Consider the following 26906-nt stretch of genomic DNA (forward strand, 5'->3'; position numbering starts at 1 on the left):
TCCTGGGGGGAGCGACGAGCTCTAAAAGGATGAAAAACAAAGTCCCTCTCCCACCCACCTCCAGCGCGTGCTCTGAAGTTCACAGGAAGTCCTCTCCTCATTCCCTTGGGGGCACACGGGCTGCCTGCAAACAGCTGCATCTTCCTACGGACGAATTAGACAGTAAACGTTCCAGAGAAAGAGTGGGCTCTGGGGAATTCAATCAGCCTTTCACTTGATTTGTTTCATTAGACCTAGTCCCATTAAACCAAAACTCTAGGAAAACAAAAGGAACTTAGTGGAAATCAGCTCCACAAATCTGTACAAAGAGGACCTCCCGGTTCTGAGAAGTCACCTTAATCAGAGGCTGAGAAATAATGAAAAAGTATGAGGCCACAAACTTAAGCACACAAAAATGCTTCCAAAAATGGAATGCTGACACCATCGCCAAGTGACTTTCCTTGCAGTTATTGATTACTCTCTACAGATTACGGAAAATATTTGTCTGAGATGTTATTTCAACTGCTCTCATTCTCAGCTAGCAAGTATAGTAGGGCTAAAGTGAAGCAGGCATTCATCATTTTCCCCCAGAAGTGTTGATCTAGAAATGTTAAGTGCTAGGGAGAGGGTGAGGAAATATTTAGAAGAAACCCAAATGCACCTCCGAGGGCAAAGAGCCTGTAAGTCCAACTCCTTGAGATTCTCCTTAGTGGAACATCACCAGGGTGGACTTTGGTGACCCCCAACCAAGGCCCAGGACAAGAAAGGGCTACCAGCCCCCTTAAGAGAAAACATCATGATAGAAAGAGTTTGGACCAGTGGGCAGACCTGTAAACCAAGATTGACCTCTGAAAGTGGGTGGTGGTTTTGGTTTTTTGAGGCTATAACTATCAGAGCCACTGACCCAGCCCTACTGAGCACAAGCTGGTGTCCCAGGGAAAAGGGATGTAGACTCTAAGAGGACACAGAGCAACTTTTGAGTGATGCATTCTTGGGTCAGGGAATAGTGGAGAACCGCTATGGCTGGGGTAGTTGCTGGAAGAAGGGGCTCTACCCTCCATTATCATGTCTGTGTTAATCCACTTAATTTGCATTTTCCTGAGTGAGAGGCCTGACACCAGCTCTCCCACTGGGCAGCCTGGTACCACATTGCAAAGCTACCAGCTTAGGGGATGGTTATGGTATCATCTAGCTTCATGGAGTACAGTAGCCAAGAGAATGTGCCTCACAGACCTCCTTCTACTGGGGATGGAATCAACCCAGGGCCTCAACTGCTACACTTTTAAGTCTATTGCTGTGTTTACACCATGAGTCCACTTTCCAAGGACTGCTCCCTGCTAATGATAGGGGACTCCATCCTGGGTGATAGCAGACCCTTTTGTTGGTTGACTCGGGCACAAGGACTTCCCAGTAGCTTTGCCGATGCCTCCTTAGACTGCAGAGCAGTCTAGCTGGCTTCTACCAACCCTTCTCTCCTGAGCCCCTTCACTGAGTCAGGCTCACATCATGAGCTGACTGCTAACCCCAGGTTTTCCCTCCCTAAGTCCTTTCACACAGGCATTCCCCCCAAGAAAATCCTTGCATCATTTAACACTATCTTGGTATCTGCTTCTTAAGCACCCTGACTAACATAAGGAGAAACATTTGAATTGTGTCTGCAGGAGCAAAGTGGAAGAGGCAAGGATTGTCCCTTGGATATAAATTAAAATAGCATCTTGAATATAAAATAGCACCCTGAAGATTTCTTGAGATTATCATAAGTATGGAAGCCAGGGAGCATGATATAGAGGTTCAAATGGATCGACTGTATTACAAATAAATACCCAGTATGCAGGTTTAGGCCAGAAGAGAAGCATCAAAGCGAAAGGCCATTCCCTGTTCCCGTAACAGAAGGGAAAGCGGGAGCAGATGATGCGTACCAGGAAGCAGGCCAAGGTTTCCTTGGCCGGAGTGACCTCCCAAATGAGCATTCCTAGTATCCCACTGTGACCTGCAAGCACTGACTGGTTTCCATGTGTGGAGAGTTAAGGAATTTCCTCCAGATCCCATTTATTGGGATCATTATTCCTACACCACCAAAGCCTAATAACATTCTCGAAATGCTAATATGTCAATCACCAGCCCTTGGACCCTCCACATTCTGTCTGGCTCAAACAGAAGTAGAAGGACAGCTCTCCCCAGAGAAGAGTTTTCTACCCAGTGCCAATCCACATGTAATTGATAAAAGAAACTTCAAGCACTAATTATGTGCCAGTTACTGCACAAAGCATTTTACATTCATTCATCTCATCCATCCATTTATTCACTCAGCACATTTATTGAGCACCTACTATGTCCATGACTCCTCCAGGAGAGAACAAGGCTAAAAGGTCTCAGCCCTTATAAAACTTATGTCCTAGTGAAGGAGACAGAAAGAGTAAAAGAAAAAAAAAAAAGAAAAAAGAAAAAAGCAACGAGCATAGACATATATTTTGAGTAATGATAAATACTATAAAGGCAACTAAAGCAGAGGAAGGCACCAGGAGGCTGTGGGCAGAGGTGCAGAGTGGCAGAGTGTATTTTACAAGGAGTAGCAGAGAAGCCCTTGTAAGGAGGCAATATAATAGCAGAGACCTGCAAGAACTGGGAGAGCTCGCTGGGTAATCAAGTGAGCCATGAACAACCCACTTAATCTCCTTTAATCCACACCACAAACCCGTGAAGTAGGAGGCATTATCCCCGCCCCTCCCCCCATTACAGAAGAACCTTAGAAAGGTTATATACTCAACTTAATCTCCTTCCAAAGCCAGTATTGTTAACCATTATGCCTCAGCTATCAAAATGGACTCTAGAATCTTCCCACTTATATCCTAAAGTCGAAAAAGAAAGCCCAGGCTATATGCGCAGCCTATGCTCACTGACACACTTGCTGGGGTGCAGAGAAGACACCTATGAGATAACAAAGAGCTGGCTGTGCCTGGGCAGTCCCTGACCCAGTGCTCTCCATCCACAACACACGCGCGCACACACACACAGTCTGCCAGGTCTCCAGCAAGGCCTGGGGCATCCTTGGAAGCAGTGTGAAGTCTCTCTGCCTCTTCCCATCAGAAGGCTGGCACTGCCTGGGGACCTTAATGCCTGAGCAGTGTACACTCAGTGGAACCAGGACCACAAAGTAACTGGCCAGGGCCTGTTGCCTCACAAAAGTGTTCACTACATAGATGGACAAGCAAATGTTCAGGTCGAGCAAATGGTGGAGTTTTGCTTGAGATTAAACATGGAAGTGTATGAAGTCATCAGCATTGCGTGTGAAATAACAATCTGATCAAAGCTCTTAATGGAAAGATGAGCCGTCAATAGCTGCAGCAGTCATGAGATATGAATGCAAAGTTAACCGCTAAGAACTCAAGGTTTACAAATTGGTTTTTCTTCAACAGCCCTTGACACACAGTAAGCCCTTAAAATGGAAGCTCTCATTATTATAGTCATCAGTCATCATCGCCATCGTTACTGTAACTCCTTCTCCTATCCCACAGTCCTGGCAGCTGGGGGAGGGGATGATAACAAGGACCCCATGAAGTTGCACGTCTGCACAAGGGTTAGCCAGCCTGGGCAGAGGTCCCCGTGGGAGGTTCTAAAACCAGCCTTCAGCAAGGAAAGCTGCGACTCAATAAACCCATAGATATTTATGTTGCTCCTGCCTTAGAGAACATCTTTTCCTCCTGGGTAATAACTGAGCCCCATAAATAGATTCTAAACTTCTACCCATTCACCAAAAATAAACTGGTAGGACTTTTACAATATGACAGTAAGACACACCATTAGCTCTACTGGGTCATTTGATTTTTGCCTTCTTCCCGACACCTGCTGTATTTGAATCCCAATCTAACCCAGAGTCCCATATGATAATAAAAGATCCAAGCCTATGCATCCATGGTCTCCTGAGCCCTAAGTAACCAGGATTCTCTTCCTCTGTTACCAATAAACTGTGGAGGTTAGTTTTGTTTTTTGTTTTGTTTTGGTTTTTTCACAAGTAGACATTGTTTCCCCACCTTCATTTCTTGCTCGTGATCTCAATATCTGTTTCTCTGAGCTTTGTAGTAACAACGTGGCTGTCTCCAGGGTGTTATCTATGGGGTGATGGACATTTTTATGCAAGTCTTCTAAGGTGAGAGCTAACATAACCCCGAGGACAGAGATCATCTTCATTAGCTCAGTCCATATAGAATTCCACATAGCATCATCCTTAATAAAAGGTTACTAAAATAAAAGTTTTGACAGTTTGTAATTACTAGCTCGATATGCTTGGGAAGTAATATTTATATACATTTTGTCATTCAACCAATGGGACAATTGTTAATGTACAAGTTGGGGTTCACATCTGATAAAGACTTTCTGTATAAAATGTGCACCTTGGAAACTTCACTCTCTTCTTCTCAGTTCGCTGGTGTTCGTAGTCAACCGAGTGATCAAGGTCGAAGCCTGAGAAACACTGAGCATTACAACACATAAATGTGGGCACTTCATTTAAGTACGGAAACTGTCCTTGAAATCTCAATGTCTTTGGAGCCTAATTAGCCTGGTTAGCACTGAGAAAAACTTAAGGGAGCTGCAACACCCTTCCCACAAATAGATCTGTTCCTCCTGGTTTCACGCTAGTGGGTTCTGATAGAACACAACTTCTTAGGTATGCACCATGTGTCTGATAAAGGCTTACAGAGATGCTAGGCACAGATCAGAAATCTTCCCAGAGTTTAAAAGATGGAATATATTTAATGAATAAAGTAGTGATTTTTCAGGCCAGATACAATAAGCTATTTTCACAATGTGCTTCATTGCATTTTCCCTGCCTTTTTTGTGGGAGGAAAAAAAAAAAAGATGAACTGGACGTGCGGGAATTAACCTGTGAACCAGGGCCAGTGGACGAAATCTGCATAAAGCAACCAGTAAGACCTCAAGATCCTTTTCTCTTTGTGGTCTCCTGCCATTCTCATTACCCCAAACGATGATGTTTCCCTTTTTTCTCCTGACTCTAATGTCTGCTCTTTCTGACCTTGTATTAGAAACCTCTGCATAGCCCATGACCTCAGTTCGAGTTGTAATCTCTCATGGTTGGGAGGGAAACAAAAGGTGATGTAGTTCAAGTCTCCACCACCACCCCACCACCTTCCCGGGGTGGGAAATCTCTCCAGTATCTTTAAGCAACGGTCATAGACCCCTATGTACATCCCTTCATGATGGAGACTGCTGATTGTTAGGAATATCTTCCCTGGGTTGAGTCAATTCTCCCTCTCTGAAAATTTCATCCTTTTACCATCATCCTGCCTTCTCTTCTCCTTTCTACACACCTCACATTTCCACTATCTGGATACAAGCATTGTATTCCTACCAAGGGCCCACTGCTCAGTGTGGCTTTTGCAGATGTGGTAGCCCCTCACTTTGCATTCTCTGGGTGCTCTCTAAGTTGTCAGTATCTTAAGTGATGCTCATGATTAGGGATGATATTCTGAATATGGTCTTAAAGTGCAGAGTACAAGGGGACTGTTTTGTCTTGTGATCAAGACAATACCACTTGGTCTATATCTATAGCTGAGGAAAGGAGTAACAGTTTACAAGCTGAGTTTCAATGCTAACTGGTGCTGGGAAAATATAATGAATTCCAATAGCCTTTTTTCACAAGAATTCCTATTAAGCAAGCTCTTCTCATGTACTGACGGTTGTTTACAACCAGCTTATGCTGACTGATGATTTCATGGCAGTAATATGCCTTTTAAGGGGAAGTAACAATTAACAGTTAAAAAAAAACCCAACTCTTAAAACAAGATTTTATGAGAAGGAAGTTCACTGTGTCTCTTTTATCATTTCAATTATGTAGTCACAGAAATGTTTGTTCTTAGGAGCATGCCAGAATATAACCTTAGTTTTTGGTCTCCTTTCCACTTTCAGGTATATTTCCTAGCTGTGCTGAGGGTCTGTAAGACACTACACGTGAAAGCAAGGAATCAGGACGTGGAGGAAATCACTGCCCAGAGAATAAAGCAAACTGGATTCTACTCAGCTCTGCTATTAACCAACTGGGAGACTTGAGGCTAACTACTTAGTCACTTTGGGCATTAGTTTTCCAATTTGTAAAAGAAGGAGCCAGGTTTAGATAATCAGCTTGGTTCTGTACCAGTGAGAAATGTGTTTGGGACATGTCTCCATTTAAACAGCGCTATTTCTTCTGGAAGGGCCCGCTGAGACCCTGCGGGGGAGCCCGCATAGCACTGCCCACTGGATGGGGGATGAGGAGCCCTTGAAGCTCGCTCAAAAGTAAATGCTCTCAGCATAGAGACACCCACCCCTGCCAACCGCGGCTGGAGGGAAGAAGCCATTCTCACTTCCTGGTAAGGCCTGTTATTCACAGCAGACGGCACACATCTGCAGCAACATGGATGGATCTACAGATTATCACACTAAGTGAAGTAAATCAGAAAGGGGAAGACGGAAGCCATATGATATCACTTACATGCAGAATTTAAAGTGTGATACAAATGAACTTATTTACAAAACAGAAACAGACTCACAGACAGAAAACAAACTTGTGGTTACCAAAGGGGAGAGGGGGTGGGGGAGGGAGAAATTGGGAGTTTGGGATTAGCAGATACAGACTACTATATATAAAATAGACAACAAGATCCTACTGTATAGCACAGAAAACTATATTCAATGTTCTGTAATAAACCATAATGGAAAAAGAATATGAAAAAGAATATGTGTGTGTGTATATATTATACATATATGTAACTGAATCACTTTGCTGTACACCAGAAACTAACACAACATTGTAAATCAGCTATACTTCAATTTAAAAAAAACAGATGGCACATGTGGGTGAGCAGTCTGTTCACACACCCTTTTCACCCTTCAAGCACTCTGTCTGTATTAAAGTCTTTTCCTTACACATCTCAGGCCAACATGGTACTCGAACTCATGTGGACACTGAAGCAAGAACATTAACCCAAAACATTTCCTTACTGCTTCTCATATTAAAAAATAATTTTGTTTCCCTTATCACATAATATATACACGTTTCTTGTTAAAATATAGGAGAAAAAAATGAAGACATCACATTAACCACCATTGAGAGATAATCAGATTTTATGTCCATTATTTCAGAATTGCACGTAACACATATATGTGCATGTATTTTTTAAAGTAGGCAACACCAATAATGTTTTGTGATCTGTTTTTTCACTTGATAATATGCCACGGACATTTTTCCATTCTTTTATATTGTCTTCCACAGCTTAATACTCCATTGTGGTTTTAAATAATTCTATGCTGGTGGACATTAGGGCTGCTTTTCTGGAAGCTGCTCTTAGACTGGTCAGTGCACCTCTTCATGGGTTTTGGCAGGTTTGCATATTATGACAGTAGATGCCAAATGTTAGAACTGAAAGGGGCTAAACTTTAGATCACCTGGTTCGGCTCCTCTCTTTTTTGCACAGATGACAATGTAGCTTAAAGAAGGTAAAGAATTAAACCGAAGGTATACATCTTGCAGATGGAAGTGTGAAACTAAAATTCGGATCACAACTAGTCATAGCCGTCACTTTCCTCATTACTTCTTACATAAATATGTCCTTAAATATTATCCACTTCTATTCACTCTAAACTTTCTGAGGTTACTTTTAACCTTCAAATCTACAAGCCAGAGCAGACATTAAGAATCTGAATTCCTTTATCAACGCATTTGATTTCTTGGTTTCCCAACAGGTTTTTACTCCTTCCTGTACTGTTAGTCAGGAGACTTTTGGGAAAACACCTGTTTTCCTTAATAACTGAGGCTAGGTACCTATCATAACTGTGGGGTGGGAAAAATTAGGATTCCAGGACAACTTCTCCACTCTTTGTTGCTGTTTTCTTTTGAGGATGGTTACCATTGCAAAAGAGTCTATTTAAAATTGCTTTTACTAGAAAAGTGATTCATAAATGAATTCAAACTAAAACCTGAATAGTGAACCAGAGGTGGAAGGCACCCTAGAGATGACCAAGTCAAGCTCCTCATTACACAGAGGGACAAGAAGATACAAAAGAGGGGCTGCAACTTGCTCAACTAGGTAATGATGAACAGAGGACAGGACAGCGCGTCCTCTGTCTCTTAATCCAGCATGTTTTTACACTATACCTGAGACCAGGTGTGTGGCTGAGATGTGTGGGAGTAGAGGACAGAGGATGTGGGGGCAACAAGGACACGCCAAGCTCCCCTTGTCATCCATCCTCCTCCAGGACCTGAGAGCTGCCCTCATGAGTTAGATCAAAGTCAGTAAGGAAAGAACAAATGTTATTGAAGTTTCCTCAGTGTCCTTATCTGCAAGTAGAGAGAACCTATGAACAGCTCCTCTGGAGAGGACAGATCTGGAGCTGCTTTAGATTCTATTTAGTTAATGGTATATTACTCAGCAATAAAAAGAAATAAACTACTGATGCATGCAGCAACATGGATGACTCTTAAAAAATATTGTGTGGAAAGGAAGTGGCCGGACACAAGAGAATACATACTGCATGGTTTCATTCATTATAAAACCTAGAACAAGCAAAACAACAACAGCAACAACAAAAAACCTATTGAGATCAAAACGAGATAATAAGTGCCTATATATATATTCCTAACAGAACAACCTGTTGTATCATTTTTAAATGTCTCTTTTTATCTCAAATAACAGTTTTTGTCTTACAATCTTTTTTATGATATTAGTATAGCCAATTCTCTTGTGGCTACTGTTTGTGTAATATACTTTTTTTTCTATCCTTTTACTTTTTTCTTTTTAAATAATTTTTAAATTGAGGAAAATTTACATAAAACAAAATGCAGAGATTTTAAGTGCTCAGTTCCATGACTGTCGACAATTATACACAGCAGTATGTCCAGCCTCCAAAACAATATATAAAATTCCATACAATTCTCTCACTGCCCCTTTCCAGTCAGTCCTCATCCCCTCCCTTTAGGATCAGCAGAATCCCAAACACATGAAGCAAAAGCTGATAGAACTGCAGGGAGATACAGAAAATTCAACAATAATAGTTGAGGACCTTTCAGTAGAGAACAGAAAAACTGAGCAGAAAATCGACAGAGATATAGAAGACTTAACACTATAAACCAAGTAGGCCTAACATATATCTATAGAACACTCCACCCAACAAGAGCAAAATACACATTCTTTTGAAGTGAAGAAGGTACATTCTACAGAAATAGGTGATATGCTAGGCCATGAAACAATCCTCAATAGATTTTAAAAGTTTGAAATCCCTTAAATTATATCTCTAACCACAGTAATTAAAGTCAATAACAAAAAGAAATTTGGGAAATATGTGGAAATAAAGCACACTCCTAAATAAACAATAGGTCAAAGAAAAAAACTCACAAGGGAAATTGAAAAGTACTTGAGACAAATGAAAATAAAAACACAAAATACCAAAATTAATGGGATGCAGTTAAAGTAGTGCTTAGAAGGAAATTTGTAACTCTAAATGCTTATGTTTAACAAAAATCTCATATCAATCATCTAATCTTCCAACCTAGGAAACTAGAAAAGAAGAACAAACGAAATATGGCAAGCAGATGGGGAAAAATAATAAAAAATTCAAGTGGAAATAAATAGAATAAAGAATAGAAAACAATGCAGAAAATTAATAAAATTAATAAAATTAAGGTTTTCTTTTGAAAAGATCAACAAAAGCAACAAATTGTTAGCTAGACTGACCAAGAAAAAAGAGAGAAGACTCAAATAACTGAAATTAGGAATGGAATGATAAACCTTCCAGAAATAAATCTTACAGAATCTTACCATCTTACAGAAACAAAAAGTGTTATAAGGGAATAATATGAAAAACTTTGTGCTAACAAATTACATAACTTAGTTGAAATGAACAAATTCCTAGAAAGACAGAAATTATCTAAACTAACTCAAGAAATAGAAAATCTGAATAGACTTGCAACAAATAAAAAGATTGCGTTAGTAAACTAAAAATTTTCCGCAAAGAAAAGCGGAAGTCTTCACCAGAGAAGGCTTCACTTAAAGAGTAGACTTTACCAGTGAATTCTGATAAACATTTAATGATTTAACACAAATCCTTCACAAACTCTTCTAAACTACAGAATCTAAAGAAACACTTCTCAACTCATTCTATGAGGCTAGTTTTAACCTGATACCAAAGCCAGACAAAGGTATCACGAGAAAAAACAAAACTACATATGAATATCCCTAATGAATATAGATACAAAACTCCTTTCAAAAAGTATTAACTAGAGTTTCCTGGTAGTCCAGTGGTTAGGATTTGGCGCTTTCACTGACGTAGCCTGGGTTCAATCCCTGTTCAGGGAACTAAGGTCCTGCAAGCTGCACAGGGTTGCTGGAGGAGGAAAAAAAAAAAAGGACTAGCTAACTGAATCACGCAACAAATAAAAAATATTATACACCACAGCGAAATGGGATTTATCCCAGGTATGCAAGGTTGTTTAAACATCTGAAAATCAATTTATGTAATGTACCACATCAACAGAATAAAGAACAAAAATCACATGATTATTTCAATAGACACACAAAACACACTTGATAAAATCCAACTCTTTCATAATTAAAATACACACAGGTACACACAAACCATGAATAGAAAGAAACTTCCTCAACCTGATAAAAGGCAACTACAAAAAAAATCTATAGCTATCATACTAAATTGTAAAAGACCAAATGCCTTCCTTCTAAGATAAGTAATAAGGCAAGGATGTCCACTCCCACCACTTCTATTCAACCTTATACTGAAGACTCTAACCAACTCAATCACACAAGAAAAAGAAAAGTCATCCAGGCAGGAAAGGAAGAAGTAAATCTACCTCTAGATGACATAATCTTCAATATAGAAAATTCCAAGTAATCGACTAAAAATACTATTACAATTAATAAATGAGTTTAGTAGTGCTGCTGGATACAAGATCAAATTACAAAATCAATTCTATTTCTATATAGTAGTAATGAAAAAATAAATTAAGAAATTTCCATTTATCATTAGCATCAAAAAGAATAAAATTCTTAGGAATTTTATTTAACAAAATTCCTTAAATGTAACCATATAAGCACAAATTTTATATACTGAAAACTATGAAATACTATTGACAGATATTAAAGAAGATCAAAATAAATGGAAAGACATCCTACGTTCATGGAATGGAAGATTCAATGTTGATGGGAGGGCAAGACTTCGCAAATAGATGTACAGATTCAATGCAACCTTACTAAAATTCTAGCTGACTTTTTTTTACAGAAATTCACAAGCTAATTCTAAAATTCATAAGGAAATGCAAGGAACCCAGAATAGCTATAACAATCTTGAAAAAGAATAACAAGTTGAAGGACTCACATTTCCCAATTTCACAACTTACTATAAAGCTACAGTAATCATAACAATGTGGTACTGGCATAAGGATGGACATATAAATCAATGGAACAGAATTAAGTGTCCAGTAAACATTTATGTTTGATTGATTTTCAACAAAGGGGCCAAGAGAGTTCAAGAGGAAAAGAATAATCTTTAACAAATAGTGCTGGATAACTAGATATTCACATACAAAAGAATGCATTTGTACCCTTACCCCACATCTTACATGCAAATTTGCAGAGACAAACTGCAGATGTATGAAATAGTCTCCCACCCTCTTCTGGCCTAATCCACTTCAAATGTCACCTACCCAAGCCACTTCAAAAGTCACCTCCTCCGTGAAGCCTCCTCTGACTCCTGCCACATTCCCAAGTCTGAGTGATAACTTCCTCCTTTATGCCTTCATTACAGCTTGTATATACTTCCCTTATAGCAATTACCTCCTTGGTTTAAATTTAAGGTGGGAATATTTCCTGAGAGTTGGCCCAGAATTCCTGTCACGTAAGGCATTTCCTTCACATAAAATAAAAAGACATACATTTGCAGGGGACCATATTTACTTCATTCCTTTTCCCATCTACTTACCACAGTAGAACATTTCACTCACCCTGGTGACACCATTCATCCTCTACAAGACCTTGCAACAAATACCTGCTTTACCACCACTTCACAATAGCCAGACCAATGGTCCTTTCCTTGCCTTTACACAGAATAATATTTGTTCTCTATCAGTTATCTCTGACTGGCATCACAGTTATCACTGTTTTTATTCTCTGGGCTCAATAGAGCACCAGCTCTGTCAATGAATGTAAGAACATTGGTTTATAGCCAAGTGCGCAACTAAGATTGTCACCAAGAATAGATCCCCCATGCAGTCTAATGACAAAAGTACATAAACGAGGACTAACATTCTGGCTGCTGCAGAGAGAAAATCTTCCTGACTTCAAAGAGGTTCAAAGGCTCACACAGAGAAAACTAAGTGCTCTGTCAAGCTATCTGGGTCAAGGGACCACCCCAAGGGGTTAGCATGCTGCCTTTGGAAAGGTGGCTGGGCCCCCAACATTGAGGTCTTTGAAATCTGGCACCAGAGACCCTCAGGGCCTCTGCAGACTGCTCCCCTGGGACTTCTCAGTCACCACAATACAACCAGGTAACCAGCCAGTTATCAGTTACTCTCTAGGACATTCTCCCACTACTCATCCACACACGCTCACTGGACTTGCCTTGTAGCAGAAGCATGAATGGTGCTTTATTAAAATAGACATGAAAAACAATAATGTCTCATCTCTTAACTGGACTAGGGAAAATCCCACCTTCTTCCCTGGCCTCCAGACCCAATCCTTCCAATTCACCTCAGTGCTGCTGCCAGGAGCATATAAAGTGCAAATCTGAACACTTGATCCACCTCATAAAAAACTGAGGTTAGAGCACCCCTGGCAACTGACTGAAGTCCAAACTCCTGCTCAGAGCATTCAAGGGCCTTCAAAACCTGGTGCCAATCTACCTTTCCAGCAATATCCTCAACAGTTTCTCCCCACACACTGGATGCTCTGGCCTCCCCAGATAGCTCACCATCCTCTTAAAATGTTGCACATTTTCATCACATATGATTTTCCTTTCACTATTCAATTTACCTGGAATCTATCCCCATCTCACCTTGTCCACCTGACAAACTCTCAGTGAGTCTTGGAGAAGCGGCTCAAATGTCATTCACACTTCTGATGCTTTTCCCAACTATCCCAGGCCAAATTAACCAGTCCTTCTATGCCCCTATATGTTGCACTCATACTAATTTTTCCAAGCCAATAGGTGGCAAAGCCAAAACTCAAACCAGGTTGTCTGACTCTAAATCCTAAGGTCTTTCTGCCATGCCATACTGCCAATGGAGTCATGCTTTAATTCTGAATCCCTCGTGGCTGGCCAGAGGTGGATACTTAGTAAATGTGCATTGAATAATGAATGACAACCTGTAGGTACCTTCTGCTATTGGCCTGCACTCCATTCTCCAAACTAGAATGTACAAAGAAAACTTGGCTTCTCAGATGCATCCAACTCACGGGGTACTAAGTGTCATGTAACCATGCCCAAATTTAGTGATACCACAACTATATATCATGTAATCATATAGGTCCTCCAGTGATGCTCATGGTGATTGTTTAGCCAGGAAGAGGGGAGAGAAGAAAAAGAGAGCAATGTGTAAAGTTTAGGGAGAAGCCTGGCCCAAAGAAGCATTTCCCTTTCAACTCTCTAATAAACCTCTTTATATAGACTCTGAGCATCTGAGCCCCCCAGGGGCCCGTGGCCAAGTCTGAGCTGAAAGTATCACATGCTGTTTGGGAGAAAGAAGCCAGGGTGTCCACGGTCATATAAACACAGAGACAGATAGGACCAGCAGGCCCTAAGGAGAGATGCCAAGCCCAAGAAAGTCAAAGGACATTGGGCTGTGAATCTACTCTCAGTCAAAGGGAAAATTTAAAAAATAAACTTCTTGATTTTGCCTTTTCACAAAAAACTCTCTTTAAGAAGCAGCAAATAAAATCACCCCAACCAACTGGGTGCTCAGTAGAATGTTGAGATACTAGCCCTTAAAGGAAGAATGAATAAGCAATTCAAAATGAGCTTTCCTGCACTAGGCTGAGGGTCTAAAACCAACCGCTTTGCCAGTGTATTCTGTCTGCCAGTCTATCCGCAAAGAAAGACACCATTTAAAACTTCACATCCACCCAAGATGACTGTCGTACAAAACCTACACTTACAGGCTCCCCTCAAAGCTTGACGAAGAAGGAAAGAGGAAAAAGCTAAGGAAATATTCTGGCAGGTCTTCTGGACTTTAGGAATTCCATAAGCAAGGACGTTGCCAACATCTACTTGACAGGATGTATAGAGAGTTAATAAAGCGGGTGTCTGCAGAAACTGTGGTATAATATGAGTGTAGGTACGATCATTATCTGCTGGAGATGTGATATTATGGACTATTCTCACACATGCACATTTGGAATGGCCACGTCTAAGGACCATGAATTAGAAGGCTGGTTTGTTTAAGGCAATATTGTTACTCCATTATGGAAGAAAGGTGCCAGCCAACGAGGACACAAAACGGTGCAGCCTGAGGAACAGGGTTGGAGCTGGTATTCAAAGACCCTATTACTGCTTTGATTATAATCTAGGATAGGGCTGAGTTTCTTTAGGGTCCACCTAGCACACTGTAAATCCTTAACAAGTTTACTGTTGAGTTTGTTTCTTTTTGTTAAGAAAAAGAATGATGGTGTTTACCTTGTTCTTTTACACAAATCAGAGGTATGCTAACATCTTGCTTATTCTTTTTCACTTAACAGGAAAAAGTGGCACAAGTCAAACGGATCCTCAAAGCTGTTAAAAGGAAAATTGTGTACCTGCTCTAATCTCATCACATCCTAAGCGAGGACCTCAGACATTGGCCGTGCTGAGTTTCTCAGGTTGCCATGGATTAATGCAGCGTAGGTAGGAATTGCACTCTTTTAGCAAATAGTTATTGAGCACTCCCACTCTAAGCTAGTCATGGTACTTGGTGGTGGGGATGCAAAGATGAATAGGAAATGCACACTAATCTCAAGGGAGTCATTAGGTGAATTTCATCCAGGTTGACCAGCTACTGCCCTGGTTTTGACCCCCAGGATCCCTGCCTTCTGCTCATCTCTCTCCACTCTTACGTGTCTTGATCTGTCACCACCACATTGATGCTCCTCGGATCTATAAATTCAACCCTGACTTCCAAATGCCCTCAGCTTGTATAAACCCAACCATTGTAGATGGATGTCTTACCACTGTTTCATGCATGAACTGAACCAGGCACCTTTCTTTCCCAAACTGCCCAGCCATCCAAACTGGCTCCTCTTTCTAATTGTCCCCTTCCCTTCCATACTAGCCCCATTCCCTCAGTCACCCAGACTTTACTTCCCACTTCTTTTTCAGCCCTTTATTTTAATCACTAGGTCCTAGCATCTCCCCTTTCGGATGGCTTTTAGATCTATTTCAGCTGTCATCACCTAGGTCTGTGCCTCACTAGCTCACAAATAAAGTAACTGGCCTCTCTGATCCTTCCAACTCACTTTTGCATAAATTTGCAAGATACTTTTTCTAAAAGCATTCATCATTATTTCCCTATACATGAAACTCAGTGGCTCTCTTTTGCCTATCTGTCAAACACATACTCTTTTAAAAAAACTTTCTATAGCCTGATCTTTCCCTAACTATGCAATGTTATTTTCAACCACCCCTCCTAATCCCCATCCTCTATTCTAATCAAGCTAATTCCCATCTTGGTGCCTTTGTTCAAACTGGCCTCCATCTCACCAAATCACAGCCACTGTCATGATTCATTTAATCAAGTGTTCATCAAGTACCTACAGTATACTACACACTATGCTGGCCATTAGGAAACAGCAGAGAACATGACAGGCACATGTATTATCTTTATGAATCTCGTATCGACTGTCGCAACAACTTGCTAACCTCCTGAGAAAAAGTTTGATTTTTTTTTTGATCCTTTTTTCATACTTCATACCTTCAAAAACCTTGGTAGAGAAAAAAATGTTTAAGTATTTTAAAATGAAAGTATTCTAAATTTAATGTGTATTTCCGTAATTGATTGAAAATGGATTTCCAACAGTAGGTTTCACATAAATGAGAGAATGTAAACCTTCTTTATCAGCTCATCATCACCACCCCCCCCACCAACCCATGAAGGCTTGTAAATCTGTTTCAGAGATTTGTCTGTCACAGAATTTTCCTTCTTTAAATATCTATGGTCCTTAGTATTAGGAAGTCCAGTGCTTAGTTATGCTCTTTTGTTTTGTGTGTGATAGATTTCATGCTCTGGACACTTATACTCCAAACAGGGACACACAGCTTTGCCTTAATGTTTCTTTCATAGCCCTCATGATCATAAGCAACGAGTAAGCTTCACAAGCATACAGAGTGATTGACACAGCATCCAGATTCAAACATCCATATTTAAAAACAGATCTATACAATTTAAAACCTCGGACTTCCCTGGTGGTGCAGTGGTTAAGAACCCACCTGCCACTGCAGGTACACGGGTTTGAGCCCTGGTCCAGGAAGATCCCACAGACCTTGGATCAACTAAGCCCATGTGCCACAACTACTAAGCCTGTTCTCTAGAGCCCGCGAGCCACAACTATTGAGCCCACGTGCTGCAACTACGGAAGCCCATACACCTAGAGCCTGTGCTCCTCAATGAGAAGCCACCGCAATGAGAAGCCTGCACACCACAACAAAGAGTAGCCCTCTCTCACCACAACTAGAGAAAGCCCCTGCGCAGCAACAAAGACCCAACACAGCCAATAAATAAATAAATTTAAATAAATAAAAATAAAACCTCAATAATCCAAAACTTCATTATAGCCAGCTTTAACCTCAACAGCCATCCGCATTTTCAACTAGAAGGAAATCTGACTCTTTTGAGATAGGCTTCCTTTTCAATCCTGTCCAGCCCAGAGTCATGAGGACAGGCAAAAAGGAAAGGGCAGAAAACAAAGGGTAATTAAAATGCGAACAAGAGTATAGAGAGTCATTTCTTTCTACCTCTAAATACTGTGTTAGCCAAAAAGTTCATTCGGGTTTTTCTATAAGATCTTACGGGAAAAACCCGAATGAACTTTTTGGCCAATCCAATAATATTTATATCTTTGGGGCCTCAAATGAACTTGTCATCAGACATCACATGGGCGTTTGGAGCCAAAACCTCCAGAAGTTTTTGACATGACTCTTAGTTTCTGATACAACTATTTTTAGTGAAATAACATTGTCTTAGGTTCTGCAACATTTCCCAGAACAGTGGTAAATCTGAGATCAGACAGAAGGGAATTTTATTTTGATTTAAACGTTTGCTCAACGAGAGAGTGAACTGACAGCCATACTATGTACATGAAAGTCCTCCCCCCTCCATTCCCCCAAAGCTGGAGTGATTCAAAGGGAGTCAGATCATGCTGTGTTCTTCCTTGGGACAGCCATCCATCTGGACTAGAAAATTGGGACCGAGAGAGAAACTGGCTTGATTCTTAATTTCTAATTTAGTCTCTAAAGAGCTGAAGAGGCTCCTGATCTACTCTAAATGAAAGAGAACATGATGAAAAACAGTCTCACCTGGACTACTGCCTTTACATCTCTGACCCTTTCTCATAACTTCCAAGTACATTCCGGAAGGGCCCTTTAAGCCCCCAAAGCTAAAGTCAAGATGGAGTAAAAACTCTGGGAACTCTAACTGCACAAAATCGTGTCGCTATTCAAAATTTTCTCATATTTTTTCTTTACTTGCTGCTATGTAGTTATTTGCACACCTCTAGTTTCACAACTCCAAAGAGTATTTGTCTACAACTGAATAAGCCATAGTGCAAACTGGTTTCAAACTTCTCCCCAATAGTCCAAAATTATAACCATAAAATTTTTCAGTAAGTGTTATCTACAACCTAGAAATACATTTTCAATATCATAATAGTCAAATAATAAAATTACCATACTTTGCCCTTCCCCAACCATGTCTGGAATGTTATTTTTAAATATATTCATGGGTTGCCTGTAACAGTATCTCTAATAACCTGGCTCATAAGGCCTATAAATGATCTCTTAGAAATACTGAATTGGGAAACTGAAATGCTGAATCAGTGGACTCTGGGCAAGGATCTGAGGGTGTGATGACTCGGGGTCAAGGGGCCATTATGGACCATAGACAAGCCGAAGTCATGGGAAGCCTGGCCAGTGGAAAAAGGAAAATGGACTTGATGTACAGAGAAAATCAAGGACATCATAAATGAAAGACCACAGAGCCTTCATTCCATGAGGCTTGGCCGTACTTCACTGCCTACTCCTGGATTCCCAAACATATGTTCTGTGTCCTTATAATAACCCCACCTTTCCATAGATTAAAATGAGTGAGCCTCTCTTTCTTAAAGCCAAAGAGATGACACCCAAAATCACTGGTGATGCTGTAGAAGAGACTTTTACATTCTTTGTAATAATGGAGGAAATCAGTTTCCTCAACCTGTATGATGATAAAAATCACTTGACGTGTTAAAAATACAGATTACCAGGCACCATCCCTGCAGATTCTGACTCCAAAGTTCTGACTCAGGCCCAAGAATATGTAGATGATTCTTGTGACCAGGCAAGCTTGAGTCATGCTAGATTAGGTGAATTCTGAGATTCTTTTCATCACAAGGTCAACAAATAGGAATTAACCACTCTATACACACTAGTAGTTCAAGCACACAGATGTGGAATCAAAGACATAGTCCCTGTCCTTAAGGAAAAAACCCTTTTCTAGAACACACTATACTAGGTCAATCCACAGAGGAAGGCTTTAGAGACAGAGGAACAAAGCCAAACTATGCGTATGTGAGTACTCATGTGTGCGTGCACTCTGATCTAATTTTAGAGATGAGAACAAATTCCTTCAAGAAACATTTGCACTATGTCTGCATTATATAATTAAATCCATATAACTTGGTAAATTACATGGGTTCTATCTTTCCAACACTCAGAGCTGAACATTACATACTCACATGTTGCAGGAAGGAGCATAATTTACTCGAAGAAGACCGAGAAGGAAACAATGAAAATATGGTCAAGGAAAAGATTTGAAAGTCAAGATTCTAAAAGATGGTGCAGACCTTCATTCATTCATTCATTAGAATTCTACAAAATGGCTGTAAAAGTTCTAAATCCAAATTCCAGAGACAGTGTGATGCAAATCCGCAAGAAATGCCACGTGGGACTTCGGAAGGATAGATACAAGCTTCAGGTTCATTTGAGCCTTTTGAGCTCAGCTTCTAGTTCTAACAGGAGCTACAAATAATTCCATGACTTTTTTTAGAGAGAGATCTCTCTTCTGAAAGTAATCTAACCTCCTACTTAGATGATAGGCCTTCAACTCCCTGAGGCCCTGAGATAGGCAGTGTTCCAACATGGTTAGGAGCTTAATATGTGAATCAAATGCTTATAGAAGGACTAAAATCTCAGTAGTTGTGTGACCTTGGTGGGCAAGATCTGCTTCCTCTGAGTGTGTTTTCTAATCTATAAAATGGGGAAAACCAACACTCAAAGACATAAAGTAGTTCACCTGAAATCATGCAATCTGCAGGTAACAAGGCAGGACTTTGAGGTGAGGCCTCTTTTCTGCTCTGCATCAGTGCCTGAAAACCAATCATGGAGTCAGTCAAGAAGCTCCTAACACAACAGCCTCCCACCTGTGGGCGGGCAGGATTCTAACCCAGGAGACTGCTGCCAGAGCCCTGACAGTTGAAAGGGAGGTGTCTGTCCCTCCAGGCATGCTCGAAAGACAAACCCAGAACATTTTCCAATTGCCCATTACAAGGTAAAAGTATTTTAATGACTTCAGTCCTACAATAGTTCAAGGCTCTCCCTTTCCAGAAAAATACAGACACTGAACTTCCAAATGTCTCCCTAGAGAGAAATTAAACCTCTTGCTTGTTTCTTCCAAAAGAGACTCAATTTCTTTTTGAGGGAAAAAATCAATCTCTTTCATCAAAAGATTAGATTTAACCCATATCCTTTCTCTTTCCGGATTTCCTTTTATTTACATCCCCTCCTAAGCAAAAGCTGGGGAACACGCTCCCCCACAGAACCATCAGTGGACCCCCAATCCTACCCCTCCTCCATACAGGGTCTGCGCAGCCCCATCAGCAGGCCCTGCTCTGGCACAGGCGGGCCAGGGATTGCTCACCTGATGGAAGGGACAAAGTAGCAGCCCTGAGAATTTCACTTGAGGCCGGATGCAAAGAGAGACGCTGCGACCCAAGGATGTGGAGCAGCGGGAGACAGGAGGACTCCGAGGTCACAGCCTGAGGCTTTTACTCGAGTCCCTCTCAGAGGCTCACACGTCCATTTGGCTAGAGGTAGTGGCCGCCGGAGGAGACCCCAAAGCCTCACGCAGACCCATTAAGAGTGGGAGGAGCAAAGGAAGACACCAGGCAGGGCCTCGCATCTCGGCTCAGAAGGTTTAATTTTCACTCAGGCTCTTGAGCAGGGTTAAAAGTACCATTTGCAACTCTTCTCCTCCAAGGTTTCTCAGAGGCCCTTGGCATTGTCTGGGGACAAATAGCATGCCAATTTTAGAAGTAAGGAAGCCAAGGCTGACAAGACAGTGACAGGCTCCGGACTTCTTGGGGATTTTCTCAGAAAATTAGAAAAAGAATTTACATTGAACCAGGTCATTTGCTGTGTAGTCAGGAATTCGGATTGGAATTTGGGCATTAGTTTACTCACCTGTGAAGTAGGACTCATGAGAACACCTGCCTCAGAAAGACATTGTTAGGATTCCACGAGGTGATTTGGTAAGAGGGTGTAGCAGTCAGGGTCCCATTAGGAGACAGAAACCCCAAAGTAATATGAACAGAGAAGGTGTAATATAAAGAATCATTAACTATCCATGAAAAGAGAATAAAGAACACCCCAGGTATGAATGGCGAACCTAAGAGGGTTCTGAGACTCAGTCTCAGCGTTGGCGGGGAGGGGTTTCCTCCACACGAACAAGCAATTAATTCTCGGACACCAGCTGGGTGTCCTACAATTCAACTCAATTGTGACACTGTCTACCCGGAGATATAAGATTCCAGAGGTTAATGCTCAGTCCTACAAGACTGTCCCTCTACCCCACCACTTCAGACCCCAATCACTAGTCCAGGTTGTCACCTGTGCTTCTGATCTACCAGCTATGAATCAGAGGTTCCCACAACCCTCTCCTTGGGTTCAATTCATTTGCTTGAGCGGCTCACAAAACTCAGAGAAACATCTTACTTCCTAGATTACCAGTTTATCATAAAAGGATATAACTCACGAACAGCCAGATGGAAGAGACCTGTAGGGCAAGGTGTGGGGAAAGGTCGAGGAGCCTCTACACCCTCTCCAGGCTGCCCACTCTCCCCGCATCTCCATGTGTTCACCAACCCAGAAGCTCTCCAAACCCTGTCCTTTCGAGTTTTTATGGAGACTTCATTACACAGGCATGATTGATTAAATCATTGGCCATTGGCCATTAATTCAACTTTCAGTCCCTCTCACCTCCCCAGAAATCAGGGGGTGGGAGTGAAAGTTCCAACCCTGGCACCCAGCCTCCATTCTTAGGTGCGTTCTAAAAGTCATCTCATTAACATAAACCCAGCATGGAAATTGGCTTGTCGTGAACAAGATGCCGATTTCACCTTTAGGGTCTGAAGCAACTGCAGGAACTGAGGACAAGAAACCAAATATCACGACAAAAGATGCTCCCATTGCTCTTATTGTTCAGGAAGTTCCAAGGGTCTGGGGAGCTGTGAGTCAGGAACCGTGGGTGAAGACCAAATATATATGAGAAATATATAGTTATTCGAATCCAAAAATAGCACACCAGAACCAGAGAAGAAAGCCAGGGCTCTCTGCAGCTGGAAATGAAGAAATGTTCCAATATCACAAGAAGGACCACGAAGAATGGATTTGGAGCCGAGTGGTAATAAACTGACAACTGGCCCAGAGGCCTAGTTATCACCATCATCACTTATCTCGCGGAATTATTTGCCAGAGGAAGTGAAATGCAAGCAATGATGGGTGTCCCACCTCAGCTCTCTGTGAGTCGGGGTCGGCAGATGGTTTGGAAAATGGCACCAAGTGCTACTGGAAGGCTGGACTTTTCTGCTCTACACACCTGGAGCTGTGAGGCTCTCTCTCCCTGCTAAGCTCACCCACACTCAGGGAAATTTCCCTAACAATTAGAGTCACCAGTTGACCTTCCACAGGGTTCACCTAACCCCTGGGCAATGTAAGCAACACAGAGACCCAGAAGAGCACTGGCAGAAAAGAAATCTACTCTCTGACACCCACCTTCCCACCAGAGGGTCCCTTGAAGTCTTTGTAAACAACACAAGAAGACAGCCCTACATCATCAATCCCAAACGCAAAGTAATGACATTGACCCACCTCAAAACTAGGAGATTTGATTTACTTATTTTTTTTTTTTTATTATTATTTTATTTTATTTTTTTGGGGGGTACACCAGGTTCAATCAACTGTTTTTATACACATATCCCCATATTCCCTCCCTTCCTTGACGCCCCCCCCTCGATTCCCCCCCACCCTCCCTGCCCCAGTCCTCTAAGGCATCTTCCATCCTCGAGTTGGACTCCCTTTGTTATACAACAACTTCCCACTGACTATTTTACAGTTGGTAGTATATATATGTCTGTACTACTCTCCCGCTTCTTCTCAGTTTCCCCTTCACCCCCCGCCCCCTCCCATACCTCGAGTTCTCCAGTCCATTCCCTGTATCTGCTTCCCTGTTCTTGTCACTGAGTTCATCAGTACCATTTTTAGATTCCGTATATGTGAGTTAGCATACAATATTTGTCTTTCTCTTTCTGACTTACTTCACTCTGTATGACAGATTGTAGTTCTATCCACCTCATTACATATAGCTCCATCTCATCCCTTTTTATAGCTGAGTAATATTCCATTGTATATATATGCCACATCTTCTGTATCCATTCATTTGTTGATGGGCATTTCGGTTGCTTCCATGTCCTGGCTATTGTAAAGAGTGCTGCAATAAACATTATGGTACAAGTTTCTTTTGGGATTATGGTTTTCTTTGGGTATATGCCCAGGAGTGGGATTACTGGATCATATGGTAGTTCTATTTGTAGTTTTTTAAGGAACCTCCAAATTGTTTTCCATAGTGGCTGTACCAACTTACAGTCCCACCAACAGTGCAGGAGAGTTCCCTTTTCTCCACACCCTCTCCAACATTTGTTGTTTCCAGACTTTGTGATGATGGCCATTCTGATTGGTGTGAGGTGATACCTCATTGTGGCTTTGACTTGCATTTCTCTGATGATGAGTGATGTTGAGCATCTTTTCATGTGTTTGTTGGCCATCTGTATGTCTTCTTTGGAGAAATGTCTATTTAGGTCTTCTGCCCATTTGTGGATTGGGTTATTTGCTTTTTTGGTATGAAGCTGCATGAGCTGCTTGTATATTTTGGAGGTTAATCCTTTGTCCGTTGTTTCATAGGCAATTATTTTTTCCCATTCTGAGGGTTGCCTTTTAGTCTTGTTTATGGTTTCTTTTGCTGTGCAAAAGCTTTTAAGTTTCATGAGGTCCCATTCGTTTATTCTTGATTTTATTTCCATGATTCTAGGAGGTGGGTCAAAAAGGATGTTGCTTTGATGTATGTCAAAGAGTGTTCTGCCTATGTTTTCCTCTAGGAGTTTGATAGTGTCTGGCCTTATATGTAGGTCTTTAATCCATTTGGAGTTTATTTTTGTGTATGGTGTTAGGAAGTGTTCTAATTTCATTCTTTTACATGTTGCTGTCCAATTTTCCCAGCACCACTTATTGAAGAGGCTGTCTTTTTTCCATTGTATACTCGTGCCTCCTTTGTCAAAGATAAGGTGCCCATATGTTTTTGGGCTTACTTCTGAGTTCTCTATTCTGTTCCATTGATCTTCCTTTCTCTTTTTGTGCCAGTACCATACTGTCTTGATCACTATGGCCTTGTAGTATAGTTTGAAGTCAGGAAGCCTGATTCCACCAACTCCATTTTTCCTTCTCAAGATTGCTTTGGCTATTCGGGGTCTTTTGCGTTTCCATACAAATCGTAAGATTTCTTGCTCTAGTTCTGTGAAAAATGCCATTGGTAATCTGATCGGGATTGCATTAAATCTGTAAATTGCTTTGGGTAGTACAGTCATTTTCACAATGTTGATTCTTCCAATCCAGGAACATGGTATACCTCTCCATCTGTTTATGTCATCTTTGATTTCTTTCATCAATGTCTTAAAGTTTTCTGCATACAGATCTTTTGCCTCCTTAGGCAGGTTTATTCCTAGGTATTTGATTCTTTTTGTTGCAATGGTGAATGGGAGAGTTTCCTTAATTGCTCTTTCTGCTCTTCCGTTGTTACTGTATAGGAATGCAAGAGATTTCTGTGCATTAATTTTGTATCCTGCTACTTTACTAAACTCATCAATGAGTGCTAGCAGTTTTCTGGTAGAGTCTTTAGGGTTTTCTATATATAGTATCATGTCATCTGCAAAGAGTGATAATTTTACTTCTTCTTTTCCAATTTGGATTCCTTTAATTTCTTTTTCTTCTCTGATTGCTGTGGCTAACACTTCCAAAACTATGTTGAATAACAGTGGTGAGAGTGGACACCCTTGTCTTGTTCCTGTTCTTAGAGGGAATTCTTCCAGTTTTTCTCCATTGAGAACAATGTTGGCTTTTGGTTTGTCATATATGGCTTTTATGATGTTGAGGTAATTTCCTTCTATGCCCATTTTCTGGAGAGCTTTTATCATAAATGGATGTTGAACTTTGTCAAAAGCTTTTTCTGCATCTATTGAAATGATCATATGGTTTTTATCCTTCAATTTGTTGATATGATGTATCACGTTGATTGATTTGCGTATATTGAAGAATCCTTGCATCCCAGGGATAAACCCCACTTGATCGTGGTGTATGATTTTTTTAATGTGCTGTTGCAGTCTGTGAGCTAGTATTTTGTTGAGGATTTTTGCATCTATATTCATCAGTGATATTGGTCTGTAGTTTTCTTTTTTTGTGACATCTTTGCCTGGTTTTGGTATCAGGGTGATGGTAGCCTCATAGAATGAGTTTGGGAGTGCTCCGCCTTCTGCAATATTTTGGAAGAGTTTGAGAAGGATAGGTGTTAACTCTTCTCGAAATGTTTGATAGAATTCGCCTGTGAATCCATCTGGTCCTGGGCTTTTGTGTGTTGGGAGATTTTTAATCACTGCCTCAATTTCTGTACTTGTGATTGGTCTGTTCATGGTTTCTATTTCTTCCTGGTTCAGTCTTGGAAGATTGTATTTTTCTAAGAATGTATCCATTTCTTCCAGGTTATCCAATTGATTGGCATATAGTTGCTTGTAGTAGTCTCTCATGATCTTTTGTATTTCTGAGGTGTCCGTTGTGACTTCTCCTTTTTCATTTCTAATTCTGTTGATTTGCATCTTCTCCCTTTTTTTCTTGATGAGTCTGGCTAATGGTTTATCAATTTTGTTAATCTTCTCAAAGAACCAGCTTTTAGTTTTATTTATTTTTCTTATGGTTTCTTTCCTTTCTTTTTCATTTATTTCTGCTCTGATCTTTACGATTTCTTTCCTTCTGCTCACTTTGGGGTTTCTTTGTTCTTCTTTCTCTAGTTGTTTTAGGTGTAAGGTTAGGTTGTTTATTCGATCATTTTCTTGTTTCTTAAGGTAGGACTGTATTGCTATAAACTTCCCTCTTAGAACTGCTTTTGCTGCGTCCCATAGGTTTTGGGTTGTTGTGTTTTCGTTGTCATTTGTTTCTAGATACTTTTTGATTTCCTCTTTGATTTCTGTAGTGATTCCTTGGTTGTTTAATAGTGAATTGTTTAGCCTCCATGTGTTTGTATTTTTTGCAGTTTTTTTCCTGTAATTGATATCTAGTCTCATGGCGTTGTGGTCTGAGAAGATGCTTGATATGATTTCAATTTTCTTGAATTTGCTGAGGTTTGATTTGTGACCCAAGATGTGATCTATCCTGGAAAATGTTCCGTGTGCACTTGAGAAGAAAGTGTAGTCTGTCGTTTTTGGATGGAATGTCCTATAAATATCAATTAAGTCGAGATGGTCTAATGTGTCATTTAAAGCTTGTGTGTCTTTATTTATTTTCTGTTTGGATGATCTGTCCATTGATGTAAGTGGGGTGTTCAAGTCTCCCACTATAATTGTGTTACTGTCGATGTCCCCTTTTATAGCTGTTAGCATTTGCCTTATGTATTGAGGTGCTCCTATATTGGGGGCATAGATATTTACCATTGTGATATGTTCTTCTTGGATGGATCCCTTGATCATTATGTAGTGCCCTTCCTTGTCTCTTTTAATAGTCTTTACTTTCAAGTCTAATTTGTCTGATATGAGTATTGCTACTCCAGCTTTCTTTTGACTTCCATTTGCATGGAATATCTTTTTCCATCCCTTCACTTTCAGTCTATATGTATCCCTTGGTCTGAAGTGGGTTTCTTGTAGGCAGCATATAGAAGGGTCTTGTTTTTGTATCCATTCAGCCAGTCTGTGTCTTTTGGTTGGAGCATTTAATCCATTTACATTTAAAGTGATTATTGACATGTGTGTTCCAATTACCATTTTCTTAATTGTTTTGGGTTTGTATTTGTAAGTGTTTTCCTTTTCTTGTGTTTCCTACTTAGAGAAGTTCCTTTAGCACTTGTTGTAAGGCTGGTTTGGTGGTGCTGAATTCTCTTAACTTTTGCTTGTCTGGAAAGCTTTTGATTTCTCCCTCAAATCTGAATGAGATTCTTGCTGGGTAGAGTATTCTTGGCTGTAGGTTTCTCTCTTTCAGGACTTTCAGTATATCCTGCCATTCCCTTCTGGCCTGCAGAGTTTCTGTAGAAAGGTCAGCTGTTATCCTGATGGGTTTTCCCTTATATGTTGTTTGTTGTTTTCCTCTTGCTGCTTTTAATATTTTTTCTTTGTGTTGAA

Source organism: Hippopotamus amphibius, chromosome 2 (genome assembly GCF_030028045.1).
Source record: "Hippopotamus amphibius kiboko isolate mHipAmp2 chromosome 2, mHipAmp2.hap2, whole genome shotgun sequence".
NCBI classification, from domain to species: Eukaryota; Metazoa; Chordata; class Mammalia; order Artiodactyla; family Hippopotamidae; genus Hippopotamus; species Hippopotamus amphibius.